Source organism: Felis catus, chromosome B4 (genome assembly GCF_018350175.1).
Source record: "Felis catus isolate Fca126 chromosome B4, F.catus_Fca126_mat1.0, whole genome shotgun sequence".
Taxonomy (NCBI): Eukaryota; Metazoa; Chordata; class Mammalia; order Carnivora; family Felidae; genus Felis; species Felis catus.
In genome coordinates, this window is record NC_058374.1 from 86,095,201 (window position 1) to 86,118,538 (window position 23,338).

The 23,338-nt window shown below is 38.4% G+C and overlaps 1 pseudogene; it reads right to left on the bottom strand.

The window, feature by feature from the left end:
• Positions 1–8,651: 8,651 nt before the first annotated feature.
• LOC101084374 lies at positions 8,652–22,159 on the bottom strand (annotated as a pseudogene).
• Between the last annotated feature and the right edge of the window lie 1,179 nt (positions 22,160–23,338).

The window sequence follows — 23,338 nt, forward strand, 5'->3', positions numbered from 1 at the left end:
GCAGTAGACTGCTTCATAACATGTTATGAGTGAAATACTTTTAGTAATCTTATTTTCCCATCATTGTTTGAGGTGACTGAAAAGAAAAATCTGAACTTTTAGTCAAACATAGTACTGTAAATTAGAATTAGGAGTATCATGTAGTCTGTAACACTATTGTTCTCCAACTATAATGATGGATATATTAGAAGCTAGTATATTTTTAATACCTTGGAAGTTTAAGGTTATAATTAAAACCATACCCACAAGAAACATTGCTATTAGTCTTGCATACAAGGTGAATTAGTTGATCAGAAACAAATACTTGCAATATTTTCAAATATGGCCTGTGTTTCTTTATTAAGTTACTCAAATCTAATACCTACTCTGTATTTAACTTATTTCTGCATTCTTAGAAGATAATTTTTTTTTTTTGCTATTATGATAGTATGTAATTAAGTGCTACACATTTGGCATATCTGTTTGGTAACATTCTTATTATTGTAAACATTGTGTATATATATAATATATATGTATATATATATTATATATACACACACACACTTGTGTGTTTTGTGTAGTTATACTTTTCTTTTACCTATAAAATTATAAATTTGTATCTAGTGAAAATGTATATTCTGAGTAAAATGAGATAGCATTGCTAAATTCTTTCTATTTATAGTTTTCTTTGGATAGAATTCTATTAGTAAGATTTTAATGTTTCTTTTAAATTTTTGTAATGTTTATTTTTGGGGGTGGAGAGGCACAGAGAGAGGGAGACAGAATCTGAAACAGGCACCAGGTCCACACTGACAGCACAGAGCCCGATGCAGGGCTCAAACCCATGAGTTGTGAGATCATGACCTGAGCCGAAGTAGGACACTTAATGACTGAGCCACCCAGGTGCCCCAAGATTTTAGTATTTCTGCCCTCGTTCTTGCTATGTGCATAGCCTGTCTCCACTCATTCTGTTTCAATGTCTACTCTTCGGTGAAAATTTCTCCAGGATCCTCATTTGGAATAAACCATCCTCTATCTCTAAATATACCACAGGACATCTTTATCTTTATTGTTGAATGTTGTGTTCTTTCTAGTTATCTTGTTGTGGACATGCCTATAAATCATACTGTGAACCATGGACTATGGTTGACTCAGCTTTGAATTCCTCACATTAATCAATACTACCCATAGTGAATAATTCCTAATAGTTGAGTTGAAATCAGAGCCAGTGGTACAACTGTTTTTAAGATTGTCTTAAACTTGAATAAAGGTAACCAGCATTTCTGTAGAAAGGGTCATTACAATTGCATTTCAGTTTCAAACAGGGACTTTCATAAACATAAGAGCATATTTTGCCTCATTGATTTACCTTCATTGGGTGAGGAAAAAATGGTAGAGGGTAGGAGGTGAGAGCAGTTATTAATATAATCTGCATATATTTTAGCTCCTTATTCTAAGTCGAAGTAAAGTTTTTATAAGGCTCAATATAATTGTCATCTCATCTGAAAAGTACATCCTTGTTATACAGTGCAAATAAACATGAGTTGTTATCTAACCTAGGGAAGTTAATTGTAGCTGTTTATGTCCATCCACATCTCACATTAATATTACTATTAAAGCCTTTATCATTGCTTCCAGTTTATTTTTTCTGAAATCTTCAGGGATAAAGAGTGCCTTTATCTCTCAGCTTCCAGGACTTAACATAACACGTGGTCCATTCTGTATACTCAGTATATTTTTGTAGAATAAATATATAGTCTTATATGAATTGCAAGACTGCCACTTGCGATTGTAGGCCTCATGCTACTCCCTGATGAATGTTGCCATTGCATGTGGCTTTAAAAAGCTGTACATTTATTATAAATGGAAAAACAATATTGTCAATAAATTAATTTTCACTCTTGAGGATGTTACTCAAAGTATACATGAAAGTTAGGTTATAAGTATTTATAAGGTTATTACAGTAATGATTTGGTTTGACAGATATTGAGTTAAAACTGTCATCTTTATTCTAATAAATGCTTCTCAGACAAATTTAAAGAGGAATTAGCTGCTATTGTTTTTGAACCTTGAACAGTAAAATTAACATTAGTTATATAGACAAAATTGAACAGAAAAAAATAAAACCTGTTATTTCACTAAACTTTCATCTCAAAACCAGAATATTGTTAACAATAATTCATGCCATTGTTAAAGTTGACAGTAATAACTAACAGTTTGCTCATGCTAATTCCTTAGTTCCCCAGCGACTTAGTTGTAGCCTATTCCCTGTTTTTAGAAGAAAAAAGTAGTGGTAGATTCTTCGTCCATGTTACATAGTAATTAGCTGAGCTGGGATTTGAACCCATCTTTATTTTTCTATAATGCCTGTGGTATTAGATCTGCACTGAACATTGTTAATGCTGCCTTACATTCAATACCTTACATCTGATTTCTCAATATGCTTTAATTTGGACATAGGACCTATTATTATTAAAAGATCTTACTATTCCTCATCTCCATAACCTTACTGAAATAATGCCTTGCATTTCATTTTCTAAAAGAACCCTACATACCAAATAATGCCCACCTTACTTTTAAAAGGTCATTCCTGATTTTCTCAACTGGATTTGAAATATCTCTTTGAGTACTCGGAATTAAATATTTTATTCTTTTATGGCACATATGAAATTCTGTTTTCTCTTTAGTTATTTGCATGTTCGTATTCTTCCTTTCCCCAGATCATAAGCTTCTAGACCCAGGAATTATCTCTTGTCAATCTTTGTAGCTACTGTGTTACCTGGCACAATAGAGTAATAATATCTTGTATTTGTAGAGTCCTTTGCAGTTTATTAAATATTTTCAAAGAAGTCTTGATAATGTAGAGAATAATTTTATCAAAAACAGAACTTTTCAAACTGATACAACCTGCATCTAAAATGGTGTGCATATAGAATCCAATCATCAGGTGGAGAATTGAATTGATTAACTTCTAAGGCATCTCTCCTAATATTCTACAGGTTGATCCTCATGACAACTTTGTGAAGCAAGCAGAAAAGCCATTTAAAAAACATATTTAAGAAAAATGACTTATTTTTCTACTGGATTATTAATACCCTAGACACCAAAATATGAGTGCCTCAGAGATGCTTAAGTCTCTGATCAGGATATTTATGTAGATTGTCTAGTGACTGCTTTTGGCAATCATCTAGAATAGTGATTTTCACATTATTACTATGGAGTCAAAGGACCTGGTGTGATGCACAAGGAACAGGAACATGCCGAAGGCTCCAGGACCCCCACTAATTAATAGAAATGTAACTTTATTAAATATATTGGAGTTGTTGGCAAAATTTTTTACTTGAAAAAAATTTTTTTCCTCAAGGGAAATAAAAAAAAAAGAAGGCACCTAGGAGATATGTATATACTTACACTTAACTTTTTGCTGGTATACGAAATGATAGCCAGAAACATATCTTTTATTGGACAATCATTTTTAAGCATAATGTGCTAAGGACAGGGACGGAGTGTGGGAGCTGGGTGCTAATTACCTTTTCTGACTGCTTATTCATTGTCAGAAAAAAAAGGGATATGTACTACTCCCTTTCTATTACCTGTTAAAAATCTATGTTTTGAGGATGTACCAGAAATTCAACTCCCTGAATTAGAGCAAAGAAATAAAATACTCTGACCTTTAGAATGGTTTTTCATTTTTGAGTGACAAGACATTTCCTTTCATTACTTTATCATAGCTTTATATTCCTTAGGTTTATTATACAGGAGTTTAACTTTTTAATCATTTTTAGTGGGACTGTATTTCTCCTGGGAATAGTCAAGGAACAGGCACATTCAACCTGTCCTTGAGGTTAGAAGTTAGGAGGCTGACATAAAGGTGAGGCGTGAACTGTAATGCTAACCAGATACAGGGTAACCATGAGTGAAACAAACCTGGTTTGTATGACCTCCAAAGAGAAAGACATCTAGAACTTGAAAAGCCTGCCAAGAAACAACATAACATTGTGGTTAGGAGCTTGTTTTCTGGAGCAGGACTGTCTGCGTTCTTTAATTCTAATCTGCATCCTACTACTTAACCACTCAGTTCTCCAGCATCACCATTTGTAGAATGAGGATTATGAACTATTTCTCTTATAGATTTGTTGTTGATTTAATGAGAAAATCCCTGTAAGCAGCTTCAAATACCTGAGTACATACCAAATGCTCAGAAAATGTTAGTTGATATTATTATCATGGGCTGCCTTAATACAAAGAAATTAACACTTAAAATAATAGCACCCATTGTTCTCCAGGTATATTCAGATGAGGAAGTGGAGATGAAGATTTTATCATAGGACCTGATAAATGTTAATTATGCATAAAAATTTACTGTTGTTGTTACTGTAATAGTCCGATTCCATGATTCCATTTTTGATGTTTGACTAATGGCAGCTTTTAAGTCCTACCCCTCCCTGTTCCCTTTCTGCCCCACATCTGAACAGGCTGATAAGAAAGCCCCCTTGATATTCCCTTCATTGACAGCAGGGCATGCCAAGTTCAAAACTTGTACAGGAATGCTCACCCTGGGTCTGCTCCCTACTCAACTATAAAAGCAGAAAACCAATATCCTTCCTCTATTTTCTTAAATAATTTTAAGAACAACTTATTAAGTCTGCCTTTCTCTTCCCAGAAAGATTTTTCATGTGAGAAAAATGACAATAGCAACAACAACAACAACAAAAAACTTTCATAGTCTATTGGTACAAATGGGGCATCAATGGTCTGGGCATCCTAACCACATTTTAGGTGGACGTTCATCCTGCTTCTATAGAGAAGCAGCCTCATGAGTCACGTGACCACTTAGCTCATGTGAAGTAAGAATATTTTTGTGAAGTATGGGATTCAGATAAACTGTATCTGAAATATCCAAGGCATATTGAAGGAGAGAAAAATAAGTGTAATACCACAGATTACTTTTTTATCTGTTTTAGTTAGGAAATTTGATAAAGTATCATCAGAAGTTCTTTGTAAATTGTAAGGAGGAAACTATTTCAGTGATCTTCTTTATTTACCCTTTCTGGTTTAAATTTTTTTGTGTGTCATTATAATGCACGTACTCAAGGTTTCTTCTTATATATTATTTTTCTTTTTTTCTTTTTATTATTATGTATGTGTACTTCTTATTCTCTTTATGTCCATTATAGTCCATTAATATGGACTATGTTACTTCAAATTTAATGTTTGTAAAGTTGTTTTCACCAATTTATCTTTATAGTTTCCCTGTACCAATGTTTTTTTAATGGTTTTATTTTAGGTATTTTGAGAGAAAGTAAGTATGGGGAAGTGCCGAGAGAGAGGGGCAGGGAGAGTCCCAAGCAGGCTCTGCACTGTCAGTGCTGAGCCTGATGTGGGGCACTATCCCACAACCGTGAGATCATGACCTGATCTGAAATCAAGGGTTGGTCGCTCAAACTACTGAGTCACCCAGCTGCCCCTAGTTTTTTGTTTGTTTGTTTTTGTTTTTTAAGTAGGCTTCAAGCTCAGCATGGAGCCAAACATGGGGATTGAACTCATTGTAGCTTTAATTTCAAAGGACGTAACTATTGATTGCCATTATTTGGAGCCACTGGACTTAGGTAGTCACTACTGATTATGAGGAAGTAAAACCTGAACAAAATTAATGGACTTGAGTATGTTTTTGTGTGTGTTGTTACCTGCCTCATTTTGTTTAGTTGGGACGTTTAAAAATGAACATACTGTTTTTCTTCCAATACTAATTTAAAAAAAAAGGATTTGAAACTGAATTATTTGAGTTTCTTACAGTTTTTATTAATTCTATAACTTTATAGTTTTTAGGTTTTTTACATTATCTTGCACTTTATGTGACTTTTAAATAAATAATACATACTCTGTTCCTATTTTACACTTAATAAATGGAAAAGTGAAAATTTCTAAAAGTCAAGGATTAGAATGAAAAGTTGATCTTTCAATAGTTAATTGGATATAGTTTGATCATCATTTGTGTTTTTCTTTATACTGAGTATGTGTTCCATCAGTGACTCAGTTTGTGCTTTATAGTACCTTGTTGGTCTTCAGACTGAATTCTATAATAAAGGTGACTTGAAGTTTTTCTGGGGGAAAGTGAATTTATATGCACATTATTTATTCTCTACCTCAAAAACAGCAGAAATGGTAAAAAATTCCATTTTTGTCACTGTCAACTATATTCACTTACAGTGGCACTGTTCATTCTTGGCCTAGCCCTTTTGCTGCTGAACTGTCATTGTATCTTTTTCCACTTCTCACAGAGTTGTTAAATATAAGCTCAGTGAAAGAATGCATGAAAATTTGTTTCAACCTCTCAACATTTTAATGTTGTTTTGTTAGTTGCTCTCAGTCAAAACATGTAAGTTGAAATGATGTGTTGTTGTAACATGGACAAGTTTGTGTAGAGTGGATAAAGGCAGAGTGTTTCTAGAACTGCTATGTACCCAAGGACCTCTTCACAGGAAGATCATAGGAAAAGAAAATGCCAGGACAACTGACTGAAGTTGAGAGGTATTGTAAGAATGGGGCATGAAATAGGGCATTATGTCACAGATACTTATATTTCTATTGATTGATTTATTTCATTAAGGTATAACTTAGATATAGTGAAGCATATAGATCCTGAGTATAAGTTCAATGAGTTCAAATGTGTATAATGGTATAACTAAAACAGTCTCAAGATTCACATTTCATCGCCTGTAAAAGTTTGCTCACACCATGTCTTTATCATTCCCAACCCACACCCCACCCCATGTCAGGAAACCACTCTTCTAATTTTGTTCAGCACTTAGATGAATTTTTCTGTCTTAGGAAAAGTTCAGTAAGTTCAATACTTCTAATAGAAAAGCTTGTAATTGGTGAGGTTACCAGTTAAGGAAATTTGTTTATCATCTTGATTTTCTTGTATAATATTTGCTAAGATTATAGTTACATTGTTTCAGTTTGATGTGCTTGATTTTTTGAAGATCTATAAACTGTTATCTTCTGTATATGCCAATCCTTGAAGGCTGGATATAGGAATTTGGTAGTGAAAAATCAGACTCTATATACTCTGTGACCTTTCGCAGGGGATCAGATCATTGGTATGTGTGTGAAATAAGAAGTGTTACACAGTAGGTGTTTATCCATCGATGGTCCATGGACAGTCTGTCAGGATTATGGACCATGCTTATTAAAATTCAAATTCCTGGGTCTCTTACTGAATGAGAAACTCTAATAACTAGGAACACACTGCTATTTTTTTAAAAGTGGTCATCACAAGTAAGTTGCACATACAAATATTGACTCAAACAAAATTTCTTAGTCTCTTAGTGTTTTGATGAACTAATCTGAGCTTATCAGTGCTTCCTCAATGAGATAGGAAACCCTTGAGACAATCCCTGGCATACAGTAAAGCATAGCATATATTATCCAATTTTGCTATTGTTTTGTTTTTTGTTACAAACACCCCTGCTTAAAATCCTTGAATGTTCTTTTGTTGTTTTGGTGAAAAGAAATAAAGTTTGTAACGTGATCTCAACCCTATGTCTGTCTTTACCCACATCTCTAGATCAAGCACTCTTACTTTCTAAGCTTGTTTTCTAAGCTCTAAGTATTTGAACAGGCCAGATTTCCTCCCAGTACATGGCCTCTATAAGGGCTGTTCTCTTACTTGGAACACTTTCTGCTCTCTGGACATACCAGTTCAAATGCTTTTTCCTCAAAGTTCCCCGAACACACCTCCCCCAAATAAGTCAAATATCTTTTTTCCCCCAAATAAGTATCACTAATTACATAGTCTTCTGATACTATAGATATTTATATTTTAAAGCGTTTACCATAATGCCAGTTTATACTTGAATGATTATATGAATAGTGTGCCTTATCTGCATATGACTTAATGGATACTATGTCTAGTTTTGCCAACTACTGATAAGTAGTAGATGATTAAAAAAATAAGAGACTGAGGTGCTTTTTGTTTTTTTTTGTTTATTTGTCCTAAATTAAGGAACCAAAAAGACTCATATTATTTTCTTGTTTATATCATCTTTTATTACGGTCTATGACTATACTTACGTACATTAAACTATTACAGAATTCAGATTGTAAGACGGCCAAGTCTCCCAAATTAAGGTACCTATTGTACTTTGCTCTGTAATTTCAAACATTATAACATGAGAAGTCAAGCTGCCAACTTAGTATTAAATTTGAGGCTTACGTTTGTAGAATAAATTAAGTACTTCAGAAATCTCAAGTCAAAAAATTAACAGGCTAGAAGTTGTACCAATACTCTTACCATGGTTTGATCATCACTTGATTTATTCGTGTTACTTAATTTTTTATTTACAAATCAAAATAGAATTAAAATTTACTTTTGAATGCTACAATAGAGCTATGAATGGAAGAGACAGATCCACTTGTTGTATCTCTGCACATTTATCTTGCATTAAAATGATAATCTTTTGTGATTTAACCTTCTTACTAAGTAGTGGATATTTATCTGTGCACAATCCATTTCTTTCTTTTTTGTTAAAGTTTATTTATTTTTGAGAGAGACACAGACAGCATGAGTGGGGTAGGGGCAGAGAGAGATGGAGAGGGAGAGAATCCCAAGCAGGCTCCATGCTGCCAGCACAGAGCCCGATGTGGGCCTCAAACTTACAAAACCGTGAGATTGTGTTCTGAGCTGAAACCAAGAGTGGGACACTTAACCAACTGAGCCACCCAGGGGCCCCGCGTGCACTATCCATTTCTCTTCCTTCTGGGATTTTCTATAGAGTCAGTGGTGCCATCAGTGAACAATCCTGAATGTGTTTCATTAGGTATCTTTGTCGTGCATGGAGTATTCTCAAAGATCACACTTTCATTTTTGGCTCCCATGGCTTATCCTAAAGCTGTTAAAATTCCATCGGGTTGATCCACCATAAACTTTGGATCTTCTTCAATCAAGTACGTAGGTGGTTTCAAGCATATCTATGAGGTCCATCAGCAGTGGGAACCACTTGTTTTTCTTTCATCTTGTAGACAGTGTGTCGACTTTTGGCTATGGCAGGACTCCTTTTCTTATGGTCCTTAACTAAGTCAATTTTAATAAAAAGGGTAACACCGCTGATATTGCCAATGAAAGTGTGTTTAGCCTTCAGTAACTCAGTAAGATAATTCCCTACTCTTGTGACATTTCCTTGAAGGTCTTCACTTATAATTACATCCAGGATGACCAAATCAACAGCACAGGATATTGGATTTCTTCCATACAGTATTGAAATACTGTGGTCCAGAGCTGCTGATGGTTTCTGCAATTTCTTTGGTTGCTACCATTCATTCCATTGGGTAGCCATTGCCTGTTGGTTTTCTCATTGTGATGATATCCAGAACAAAGTCTTAGCCATGCATTTGGAAGCTCCAGAAGTGTTTCTCAGCTTGTCGAAAGCCTCAGCTTAATTTTTAATTAAAATTTAGAGCATGCCAGATAAACTTAATTATTCAAATTTCCCATCCTTTAATAAAACACGTAGCATAGCTTTTCATTAACAATGGCCATTTACACTTGTTGGGATGAACACTGGGTGTTGTATGGAAACCAATTTGACAATAAATTATATTTAAAAAAAAACAAGGGCCATTTAGGAAATACAGCTATTTTAGGTATAGAAGATAAGTTTTATTATTTTGAATTTGGGACCTAAATTTGAGAAAGGTAAAAATCAAAAGATTGTCAAAAGAAAAATAAATAACATAAGCCACAGGTATCCAAATATAAGGTACAATATTCAATAGGTGAGAAATAGTTACACATAATATTTTAAAATACACACAAACACACACATGCACATATACACTCCACAAACACACACATGTATGTATACACTCTGCAGTAAGTGACTATATTAGGAACTTTTAACTTTTACAAAATTCAATAATAGTTATCAAAGGTAATTTACATCATATGACTTCACTCACTCATGTGGAATTTAAGAAACAAAACAGATGAACATAGGGGAAGGGAAGGAAAAAAAAAAGATAAAAACAGAGAGTTTGGCAAACCATAAGATACTCTTGAATACAGAGAAAAAATAGGGTTGCTGGAGGGGTGTTGGTTGGGGGAATGGGCTAAATGGGTGATGGGCATTAAGAATGTCACTTATTGGGATGAACACTGGGTGTTATACGTAAGCAATGGATCACTAAATTCTCCTGAAATTAAAAAAAAAGATAATTACAAATGTGTCAAAAAGTACAGAGAATTAAAAATATATTTGTGATAAAAGAAACTGTTTTTTGGACACAGAAAAATTATATTTAACAAGGAGAAAACTAGAATTCTATTTACTCCTTTTTTTTTGTTTGCAGTCATACATTGAACAATTTATAGTAAGGAGTCACAAGCATTTTTTTATCCCTTGTGAATAAACCTATCATATCTAGCCAATTTTGTTAAATTTTAAGTACATTTCATTGCTTCTGTCTCATTATTTTCACTTACCATAAAACCAGGCACACAAAATTCATTTCATTCGTACCTTCTGCGCTTCTTGTATGTCTTCAAATATATTTCACTATTTTCTATTACATTTTGAAACAACCACACTGTCTCCCTTTAAAAGAAAATATTCTCTTTTAATCTCTTCTTTTCCTGGATAAACCAATGAATATCCATTGCTCTGCCTATATACCCTGATACCTAACATACATTTGTTTTTACATTTCTTCAAAATGAACAGGTATGTAACATGACCCAAATTTTAGAAACAATATATTTTGATTCATATGTAAAGTAAATATTGAAATTTGTAATTCAAATTATAAGATAATTGTCTTTTTTAAATTGTTTTTAGTTTTTAATATATACTCTCTTAGCAACTTTTGAATATAAAATACAGTGTTGTTAACTGTAGTCACCATGTACATTAAATCCCAAGAATTTATTCGTCTGATAACTGGACATTTGTACCCTTGAAAACTTTGCCACTCCTGCCTCTGACAACCACCAATCTGTTCTCTCTTTCTAGGAGATCTGTTGATTTAGATTACACATATAAATGAAATAATATATCTTCTCTTTCTGACTTATTTTATCAGAAATCCTTCTGACATCCTTCTATTATCCTTCTTTTTATGGCTGAATAGTATTTCATTAAATACGTACGTGTGTGTGTGTGTGTGTGTGTGTGTGTGTGTGTGTGTGACATTTTCCTTATCCATTTTTGCACTGATGATACTTAGGTTGTTTCCATGTCTTGGCTATTGTAAATAATGCTGCAGTAAATATGGGAGTGCAGACATGTCTTCAAAATAATGATTTATTGTCTTTGAGGTACATATCCAAAAGTTGGGTTGCTAGACCGCATGGCAATTCTATTTTTCATTTTTTGAGGAATCTCTATACTGTTTTACACAGTAGCTGCACTGGTTTGCATTCCAACCAACTCCGTACAAGTGTTCTCTGTTCTCCACATCCTTACCAGCACTTGACATCTCTTGTCTTTTTGATAATAGCTATTCTAATAGGTGTGAGGTGATATTATGGTTTTGATTTGCATTTTTTTTTGTTTTTTGTTTTGTTTTGTTTTGTTGATTAATGATGTTGAGCACCTTTTCACGTACCGATTGGGCATTTGATTATCTTAGGAAATATGTCTCTTCTGGTCCTTTGCCTATTTTTAAATCAAGTTATCTGTTTGTTTGGTGTTTTGCCACTGAGTGTAATGATATTTTTACAGAAGTAGAAAAAAGTGCTAAAATGTGTATGGTAGCACAAAAGGTCCCTACTAGTGAAATCAGTCCCGAGAAAGAATAGCAAAGATGGAGGCATCACACTTCCTGATTTGAAACTGTTGCAAAGTTATAGGAATCAAAAAAACAGTATGGTATTGACATAAAAAAGACATAGACCAACAGAGTAGAATTAAGAACCCAGAAAGAATCCGTGCATACATGGTCAACTGATCTTTGACTGATATTTGACAATAGTGGAAAAAAATTGAGTCTAGTCGATAAATGGTGTTGGGAAAAGTGGATATTGATATGCAAAAGAATGAGACTGGGCCATATCTTACACCACTCCCAAAATTTATCTCAAAATGGATTAAAGACTTACAGGTAAGACCTGAAACCATAAAACTCATAGAAGAAGACAAAAGGAAAAAGGTCCTTGACTTGTCTTGCCAAGGATTTCACAGATATGACAGCAAAAGCATAAACAACAAAAGCAAGACTAAACAAGTAGGACTGCATCAAACTGGAAAGCTTCTGCATAACAAAAGAAATGACCAACAAAATGAAAAGACATCCTACAGAATGGGAAAAAATATTTATGAATCATATATCTGATCTAAAATATACATAGGGGTTAGTATCTAAAATATACATAGAACTCTTACAATTATTAGTCTTATACAAGGCAGAATATCATTTACATTATTTACAGTTAGGAAGAAGATATACAGAGTTGTTTTAAAACTCCTATTAGTAATGCTAATTTTTAAAAAGAGCCTTCTACTTATCAGAAATATTAAATTAACTTTTGTTTGCACACATTATGAATCCCTGTATTCACAAATCGTAATTTTAAAAGACTCTTTAAATTATGTTTGTAAGTTCTGAGTGTCACACTTTTCTTCTTATATCTAACCAAGATTAAGGCTATTAGCTTAACTCACTGAAGTTTAGAATGCTTTTTACAGAACAGAAATTTACTATCTAGCTTTTCATGGAGCTGTTTTGGAGAGGGAAAAAAAAAGCTATATTTGGAGAGAAAATATTTAAAGCATAGAAAGTTAAACATTTAATTTTTTTCTTTATTTTTTGTTTTAAATTTATATAAACCTAAAGAATGTATCAGTTCAAATTTGAGCTCCAACAGTTTGTAAGAAACCTTAAAATCTGATTCATTGAATGCTTGTTTTATGGAGCCTCTCAAATGAAAAAAAATTTGTTCCTCTGTCACTGCAATTCTAAATTGCCCTCAGTAAAACTATGCCAGTTAGAGACATTTGCATATTAGCTAGGACTGTAACATGAAACATAGATAAAGTAGGGTTTTAGTCTGGAAAGGACACAGATTTAAGAAACTCCATGGTATCTGTAATAGTCAACAAGGATATAGTTGTGAAACCACATGACTTCAGAACCTGGCCAAAGACTAATAGCTTGAAGAAGCCTCTAGCCCTGGCAGAGGGAATTAAGTAAAATATTTTCAAGAACATAAGGACAATACTGAGGAATGTCTTTATAAGGTGTCAGAAAGGTAAATTGATGTAACATTTGTCCAAAGGACATTAGTGTGATGCACTAGGGTAACATGAGATTTTGAAACTGTCAGCTTCTAATCCACTTGAAAGGCCAGTTTTTCTGAATTCGGTCTCCTGCCCTTTGAACTTGAACTTTTTTTATTTACTTATTTATTTTGAGAGGAGAGAGAGAGAGAATCCCAAGCAGGATCCATGAACCATGAGATCATGACCTGAGCTGACACCAAGAGTCTGATGCTTAACTGAGCCACCCAGGTGCCCCTGAACTTCAACTTGCAATGTAGGGGTCAGCAACTTGCAGTGAGAAGGCTAAATCCAGACCGTTATCTGTGTATATAACATAAAGTTTTATTGGAACACAACCTCTTGCATTTATTACGTGTCATCTGTGGTTGTTTTCATGCTGCAGCACAGATTGGAGTAGTTGCAGCAAAGACTGTCTGGTCCACCGAGCCTAAAATATTCACTTTCTGTCCTTTTATAGAAAGACATTTGTTGAACCTTGTTAGGAGACATAAAGCCTTAGACATAATAGATAAGTAAAGAGGATGTTTAGTGGCACATGAAGGTTGTGGAAGGTCCATACAAGGGAAAATGTATACAAATCTGTCCAATGACCAGGAAGTATGGACTTTTCTCAGGACAGAGAAGAAAACCTAATACTGAGAACTCTGTGAAATTGTTGGAGCTCAGATTAAAAATAAAACTTCATACTCACGGACAAGGTGGCCCTCAGGAGAGGGAGACTCAAATATCTCAGATGTGCACACCATTATAGGGTTGAGCTTCCTGTCAGAATCAGTGGGGGACTTGGCCGGATATTCTACTTGCCAAGCTTCAGCAGCCTAAGGCCATCAGGAATATACTAGTGTTAGGTTAATTAGCTTGCTACATCAAAGAAAAATGCAAACTAGGAGGAACCATGAGGACTCTCAAAATGGGGAGTCAGGGCAGGTTGTTGATAGCATTTTGAATGCTGAAATAAGTCACAGGGTTATATTCACAGGGACTGAATGGATTTTGTAAAATACGTAGCTACTGGAAGATGGGTAGTCGTACCTTTTAAGTATATGTCACTGTAGAGTTATTATCAGGGTAGATGGTCTTTGTTTTAGCATGGACTGCGTGTGTCTAAATAAACTGATGCTGAAAGGTTTATGCTCAGATAATTTATCTAGCATGTCACGCTGGTATACAGTTTATCTGTTTTGTGAGCCCTCTTACAGTTTTGTAATATGGTTTCTGTTTCAGGGTCCAGGATAAGAACATGCATTGGAGTAATAAACACCACATTCACATTTGTAGATGCAATTGAGAATAGGTACAGCTTTTATTTGTACTTCTCTTAAAATGGTACAGCTTAGTTTATTTTTTTAAGTTTAAGAGAGAGAGAGCACACTTGAGCTGGGGAGCAGCACAGAGAGAGGGAGAGAGAGAATTCCAAGCAGGCTCCATGCTGTCAGTATGAAGCCAGATGTGAGGCTTGATCCCGCAAACTGTGAGATCATGACCTGCGCCAAAATCAAGATTCTGATGCTCAACCAACTGAGCCACCCAGGTGCCCCAGTTTATATTTTTTATAAGGTGCCCTTACTCTCTTCATCTATGAACAAGCACTGATAGGAGTTGAATGGAGTTACCAAACACGAAATGCTCCTGCTATGATCTCCCCCTCCATCTTCCCCTCTGACATACTCAGCATTATCCCACTACATTCTGCTTTAAAGTCCGGGGAGATTCTCAGTGTTCTTTTTAGCCTGACACCTCCAAAAGCCCAGGTATTCCTAAGTATGTATTATGTTTCAGACTGTAGAATGTGAGTTTACAATACTTTTCCACATGATCATTTCTTATACCTTAAATGCTTTTTTTTTTTTTTTTCCTATAGCTCTTACCATCATCTGACACAATATGCATGTCACTGATTTCTTTTTAAAGTTGGTATCCCCTGCTTTGGTAGGCAGATTCTTTTTTGTAATGTTTATTTGAGTGAGTGAGAGAGAGAGCACACACACAAGCCGGCGAGGTGCAGAGAAAGAGAGGGAGAGAAAGAATCCCAAGCAGGCTCCATGCTGTCAGCACAGAGCCCAACATGAGGCTTGATCTCACGAACTGAGAGATCGTGACCTGAGCTGAAATCAAGAGTCAGAAAGCTTAACCGACTGAGCAAACCAGGTGCCCTGATACGCAGATTCTACGGCAGATACCCTCTTCCTAAGATTTGTCTGTTGGTTATTTAATCAAACACTAATGTGGGTACTGCTGTGAAAGGATTTTACAGATAGAATAAAATCTCAACTCAGTTAAGCTTAACATAAAAGAGATTATCCATCTATCCAGGTGGAATTGACTCAATCAGGTAAGCCCTTTAAAAGCAGAGTTTTCTCATGGGGCGCCTGGGTGGCTCACTCAGTTAAGCATCTGACTTTGGATCAGGTCATGATCTCACATTCTGTGAGTTTGAGCCCCATGTTAGGGTCTGTGCTGACAGCTCAGAGCCTGGGGCCTGCTTCAGATTCTGTGTCTCCTCTCTCTGCCCCTCCACTTCTCATGCTCTCTCTCTCTCTCAAAAATAAATAAACATTAAAAAAAAAAGGTGGAGTTTTCTCTGGCTGGTAGCAAAAAGGAAAGACAGATTTTCAAATTGAGAGAAGAATCTGATGTGCTGTTGCTGCTTTTGGAGATGGAATGGGTCATGTGCAAGGAAGGAGCAGCCACAAGGAGCTAAGCGTGATCTTAGACTGACAGACAATAAGGAAATGAAGACATCAGTCCCACAAGTGTAAGAAGATTCACTTTGCTAACAGCGTGAATGATCTTGGAAGCAGATTACTTCCCAGAAACTATAGATAAGAGCCCACCTCTGTCAACATCTTATTTTTTTTCATCCTTGTGAGAACCTAAGTAGAGGTCCCAGCCAATACCAGTCAGACTTCTGACCTGAAGAACCAAAATAATAAATGGGTGATGTTTTCAGCTGTTATGAGAGTAGAGCTATTTTTCCCCATTTTGTTTATTGTTATCTCCTTGGTGCCTAGAATTGTGCCTGGCATGCAAGAAACATATCAGAAATAATTCTAATTAGCCTGCTAAACTAAACACTTTGAATGATTTGAGACTGTTTTAATCTATAGACTCACTCTAGATATTTACCTGTAAGTCCAGTTGAGTAAAGGATTAAGGGTTAAATGTTTGAAGAGATCATCTAAAAATCTTACATAATCTCTGGTAACATTTAAAAAAATTGTAAAGGCATCAATGATACATTTACAAGTGTTTAAATTTTTTTTTAAGATGAATTGATTGCCAGACAATGAATACTTAATTTAATGCATGTTTTAGTGCACTTTATGTGACACAAATTAATTTGCAATAGAGGCAGGAAACCTATCTCTAAGGTAATTAGTCATGGTCAAATCTTAATTATCTCCTTAAAAAGGAAAACAGACTTATCAAGGTATCTACTAAGGTATTCTTGAGTGGTACTCTCTTATTTATTAATAACCATTTTCACTAAAATAAAACATTCTATGGTATATGTTTTAACATATGGAGTTTGGAATAATGACACCCATTTTGAACACCTTAACCTCTGTGTTCCTTCCAGTCACACCACAAGGTACTTTTATTTCTATACATGAGAAAAATGAACCTCTGAAATATTAGGTAACTAGCTCAAGGTCAGAAAAATTGAATTGGTAAACCTAAGATTTCAGCCCAGGTAGATGCATAACATGAAGATCCATGTTTGTCCTATTGTGACATACTGTCAATCAGTGATGTTTTGTTTATTAAATGAATTCATAATTATTATGAATATATATGAATATATATGAATTTACATCTGTGTGAATATTTGCACAGTGTTTGTAACAGACTTATTGAATATTAACAAGATACAGTCGTCATTTTCCTAGACAATAATTTTATCTTGGAAACTTTGTTCGAAGGACTGGATTGTGTGAACTTCTGTCATGAGGGCAATAATCAAATTGGTAAAACAAGTGCAAAAGGGAGTTAACTTTGATCAACAAATGGACTGAACAATTTTAAAGCAATCAATTATCAATCAGTTGACATTTGTTTTCCTTTCTTTCTTTCAAAACACATTTATTGAGAGTACCTCATGTGCCTGGCATTGTATTCTATGCTAAATTCAGCATGACATTTGTCCTTGGGATTTGGGGAGCTTTGAGACAGGGATTTGAAGTGATCTATTGACAGAGAGCTAAAGCTGAAAGATGAGTAGGTATTAGCCTTAAGAAGGGCAGTTTAGAGGGAAAAAGAGACCAAAAGTGTGGGAATATTCTAAATGACAGAAAGTAAATGAAAAGGATGGAAAATTAGGCAGATCTTGCTTTTTTTTTTTTTTTCGTTTTTTTTAAGGAACTGAAAGGAGTGCACTGTTGTTGGATACTAGAGGCCATTGTGTGGGAAGGGAGCACATGGAGGCAGAGATTTAAAAAGGATGAGATTTGTGTATGCAGTACCTTCCTGGTCACGTTAATACAGTTGAAATTTATGTGGTGCCACTGAGGGGAATGCAACGAGTAGGTTTTTTATTTGTTCATTCAGTCATTCAACAATATTCACTAAAGGCTTGTTTTGTGAGCTGTGTGCCAGGTGCTGGCTCATGGGTTAGGAGCTAGACTGCAGTGAATTTGTCATTGTCAGGGCCCTTTCCCTCATGGAGCTTATTATCTGGATTGATGGTTTTGAAAGGTCATTCTGTTGCAACATAAATAATAAACTCTAGCAAGAAAAGACCTGATAGAAGGAGCTGCAGTGAGTAGCAAATGAGAATGGTTGCCTGAGCTAAGGATTCGGGATCTAGCAACAAGGAAGTTGGGGGCAGAAATGGAGCAGTATTGGATGGAGGAGGCATTTAGGCCCCAACTCCTTTTTGTAAAGTTAGAATGATGGAGGGAAGGTAGTGTATATCTTCGTCATTGTATTTCCAGTCCTTGTCTACTAACTTAACCTTGAGTCTCAATCATCATCTTTGCTATATCATTGATTATAAACATTCTTGATTTCAGAATGTGCCCAGCATTTGCTTAATCATTAGGACTAAATTTGATGGTTTGGGGTATTTTTTCCTGATTTTCAATTCACAAATGAGTACTATTTACTGAATAATGAATACCTTAACTTTTTGGACGTTTTTTCTTTTGGGCATTATAGGGACATAGTCACATTCAATTAAATACTGCATAGCATGTTAGTGAGTGGTTAGTGAATCTCTCTTTCCTCCGGAATATCTACTAATCTACTCAAAAATTTGTAATCAACTGATGAATGGATAAAAAAATTGTGGTTTATATACACAGTGGAGTACTATGTGGCAATGAGAAAGAATGAAATATGGCCCTTTGTAGCAACATGGATGGAACTGGAGAGTGTTATGCTAAGTGAAATAAGCCATACAGAGAAAGACAGATACCATATGGTTTCACTCTTATGTGGATCCTGAGAAACTTAACAGAAACTCATGGGGGAGGGGAAGGAAAGAAAAAGAGGTTAGAGTGTAATCACTTCCCAAATTGATGATATACTTGTTATGCCCAGAATTCGTGATCCCCAAAGACCACCAGGGAGCCGAGTCTAATGCAAAAGCAAAGAGCCTTTATTCGAGCTAGCTCGAGCTCAGTACCCTACCTGCACCGACACAGTGGTGAGATACTGGGGAGAGAGAGCAAGTTTCAAAAGCATAAAGGTTTTATTGGGGTCTAGGGGCAGTTGGTGAGGTAATGGCTGTGGCCTCAGCCGATTGGCTGGGGAAGGGTTGTGGCCTTGGCCGATTGGCTGGGGAAGGGTCTGAGTCCTGTTACTCAAGGGGAGGAGGCGTGGTCAGCCAGTGTAGGTCCGCTCCTTCATTCCCCCCTTGTCATGTAGCTTACAGACCCAATCATGGGACCGGCTGCATTTATGGTGACAAGGGGAACAGAGTTTGGAGGTTTACGCAAAGTTCTGGGAACCGAGTGTCGCTGGGGTGGCTCTGGGAGGTCTGACTAAGTATTGTCCCCGAGCTGGTGTCTGTGATCTGTCAGGTGATGTTTTGGGGGGCGTGGGGACTCCCGGCAGCATGAGCAATGACAAGCAGAATTAACAGAGTTACCAATATTAGGTGGGTCGAATGCGCTGTAGCTTGAACTTGAGAGGGTTGTGTTGGTCCCGATTGATGGTCCATCGCATGACGAAGTCCTTCCAGATCAAGGAGGGGTCCGCTGGCCGAACGTGGGTGTGATGGACCCAGGTCATGCTGCCGTCTACTTTGAGAGCAGTGGGGGTTGTCAGTACCACGATGTAGGGTCCCTTCCAGTGCGGCTCGAGGGTCTCTCGGTGGTGCCTCTTGACATAGACCCAGTCTCCCGGCCTGTACTGATGAGGTGTCGGGGTCGGGCCAGTCTCCATGGTTAATTTGGTAAGGGTCTCTTTTAGGGTTCTATTCATTCTTTCTACCTGTCCTGAGCTCTGGGGCCTATAAGCACAATGTAATTTCCAGTTTGCCCCCACCGCCTTGGCTACTGCCTGTGTTACCTATGAGATAAAAGCTGGTCCATTGTCTGATCCTACCATGGCAGGAAAACCATACCTGGGTAAGATGTCTTCTAGTAGCTTCTTAGCCACCGTCTGAGCCGTTTCATACTTGGTTGGGTATGCCTCCACCCAGCCAGAGAAGGTGTCTGTAAATACTAAAAGATATTTATAACCATACTTTCTTGGTTTGACTTCAGTGAAGTCGACCTCCCATTGGGCTCCCATCTGGTGCCTCTGAGCCTGGTTCCTTTTATATTTGATGTGGCTCTCTCGTTGGTGAGTTGGCAGGTCTTGCAGGCAGATACAACTTGCTCTAATATTGAGACTCCGAGCCGGTCTGGCAGCACGAGCTCCTTGTTAGGTGTATACCACCATCCCTTTATCTCCTGGGCCATGGGGAGTTTCTTGATCAGCTGTAACTCCTCCTGGGAGTATTTGGGCTGGTCTGGTAAAACTAGGTCTCCCAAGTCCGGTAGTTGTTAAGCCCTTTTCTAGCTCCCAGCATCAGCGCCTTGGTGAGGGCTATGAGCTCTGCTCGCTGGGCTGACATTCCGGAGGGTAGAGCCTCCGCTCATACAGTGTCCGTTTTGGTGACCACCGCTGCACCCGCATACCTGTGTCCATCTTGCACAAAGCTGCTGCCATCAGTGAACCAAGTAGCCTCGGCATCGGGGAGGGGCTGGTCGGTCAGGTCCGTCCGGAATCCATGTATTTGTTCCAGGATTCCCGCAGAGTCATGTAGTGGAGCACCTAGGTCAGGGTCGGGCAGCAGGGTTGCAGGATTGAGGACTGCACTGGGGTGGAACTGCACTCGTGGAGGGTTGAGTAGGAGGCTCTGGTACGTGTGTTGCTCATCCATCTATCAGGAGGCTGTTTCAGAACCCCTTCAATGGTGTGTGGGGTCGTGATCCAGATCTCCTGTCCTAGGGTCAGTTTGTCTGTGTCCTTGACCAGGAGTGCTGTCGCCGCAATAATTCTTAGGCATGGCGGCCAGCTGGCAGCCACTGGGTCTAGTTTCTTGGACAGGTAAGGCACCAGGTGGTTCCAGGGGCCTAAGGCTTGAGTTAGAACCCCTTTTGCTATTCCCTTATGTTCATCTACAAAGAGGTGGAAGGGCTTCATAATGTCTGGTAGGCCCAGGGCTGGGGCACTTAGGAGGGCCTTTTTTAACTGATTAAAGGCAGTTTCTTCTTTTTCAGCCCATTTAAATGTTTTCCCCTCTTTGGTAGCTTCATATAGGAGCCTGGCAATCTCAGCAAAACCTAGAACCCAGAGGCGGCAGTAGCCAGCTGATCCTAAGAATTCCCTTACTTCTTTTCAGGAGGGGGAGTAGGGATCTTTAGGACAGTTTCTTTTCTGGCATCTGATAACCGCCGCTGTCTGCCCTCCAGGATATATCCCAGGTAACTTACCCTCTCCCTGCATATCTGAGCCTTCTTAGCGGATGCCCAGTACCCTAAGGCCCCCAGGGTAGCCAGCAGGTCCTGGGTCCCTCGCTCACAGTCTTCAGCCATGTCAGCAGCAATCAGGATGTCATCTACGTACTGTAGAAGGGTGAGGCCAGGGGGCTCCCTTCTGTACTCACCCAGGTCCTCGTGTAGTGCCTCGTCGAAGATGGTGGGCAAATTTTTGAATCCCTGAGGTAGCCGTGTCCAGGTGAGTTGCCCACTGTAGCCCTCCTCCGGATCATGCCACTCAAAGGCGAACAAGGGTTGGCTCTGGGGTGCCAGCGGCAGACTGAAGAAGGTGTCCTTTAAATCTAGTACAGTATACCAGATCCTGGAGGGCGCCAAGGAGCTCAAGAGAGTATATGGGTTGGGAACCATTGAGTGTATGTCCGTGGCCCTCTTATTTACTTCCTGGAGGTCTTGTACCGGTTGGTAGTCATTTGTGTGAGGCTTTTTGACCGGCAGTAAGGGGGTGTTCCATGGAGACTGGCAAGGAACTAGTACCCCTAGGCTTCGTAGTCTCCGGATGTGTGGCTAGATCCCCTTCCGGGCCTCCTGAGACATGGGGTATTGTTTGATCCTTGCCAGACTTTCTCCTGGCTTGAGCTCTACCAGGACTGGGGTCCTGTGAGCAGCTAGTCCTATCCTCCCCCCGTCTCTGCCGAAACCGAGGGGAATTCTTGTAGCCATCTGCCTATATTATCCTCTCTTGGGAGCACCTCCTGGTGGAGGCAGTATTCATCCTCCAGTTTCATGGTCAGGACCTGGATGGGGTGGCCCTTGCCATTGGTGACCTGAGGACCCCCTTGTCTGGAAGTTATCTCAGCTCCAATCTTGGTCAGTAAGTCCCGTCCTAACAGGGGGTAGGGGCATTCTGGTATTACCATAAAGGAGTGGGATACCCGTCCCGTCCCCAAATCTACCGTTCTTCGGATAGTCCATGAATACTGGCTCATACCAGTTGCCCCTTGTACCCAGGACTTCTTGCTGGCTAGTTTTCCTTGTGGGGTGCAGAGGACTGAATGTCATGCTCTGGTGTCGACGAGGAAGTCAACAGGGGTTCCCTCCACTTTAAGAGTTACCCTGGGTTCGGGGAGAGGGTCCGAACCCTGACTCCCCTAATCACTCAGTTCATCTAGCTCTAGGACTTTTACTCGATCAGTCTTGCTTGCTTCCCTTCCCGCCTGCCCTTTTCGGACAATCTCGGGCCCAATGCCCTCTCTCCTTGCAGTATGTGCACTGATCTTTCTGCAGCCTCTGCTTCCCACCCCCCGTCTCCCCCCTTGGTGGTTCCTTTACCTTTTCTTGCATCGTCTGCCAGCTGCCGGAGACAGCGGTCTCCTTCCTCAGGGAAGTCAGCAGTGGTAGCTAGTAGTATTCTGGCCAGGTCTCTAGTCTGCTTACTGCTGGCAGCCGCCATGGCGCGAGCCTGCTTGTCCTCAGGAGGCTCCCAGTTATTATATACCTTTTCAACTACCACCAGTAAGGCCTGCAGACTTTTTTTCTCTTAGTCTATCTATTTTCTGTAATTTTCTCCTAATGTCTATGGCCGATTGGTTTACAAAGGCCATGATAACAGCTGCCCTGCTTTCTGGAGCCTCTGGATCCATGGGGGTATAGGTCCATGATCCGTTCTAAAAAGGCAGCTGGAGATTCATCTTTTCCCTGTTGTACATTTCCTACCTTGGCCAAATTGGTTGGCTTTCTAGCAGCCATTTGGAGACAACCCATTAGAGTCTGGCGGTAGACCCGGAGCCTCTCCTTACCTTCTGCCATGTCGAAATCCCACTGGGGCCAAGTTAAGGAGAAGGAAGCATCTATCTGAGCCTGGTTGGTGGTGGGATTCCCGTCTGTGCCCGGAACTAGTTTTTGGGCCCCATTGAGGATTCTTTCTCTTTCTTCAGTCATGAACAGGACCTGCAAAAGCTGCTGGCAATCGTCCCACTTGGGCTGATGGGTAAAAAGAACAGAGTCTAATAAATCAATAAGCCCTGCCGGTTTCCCGGAAAACTTAGGCTTCTGAGCTTTCCAATTGTAGAGGTCACTAGTGGCGAAAGGCCAATAGTGATGGGGCTGATTCCTCTCCGCGTCTGGGGGGTCCAGTGGCTTGCAGGGGCAGAA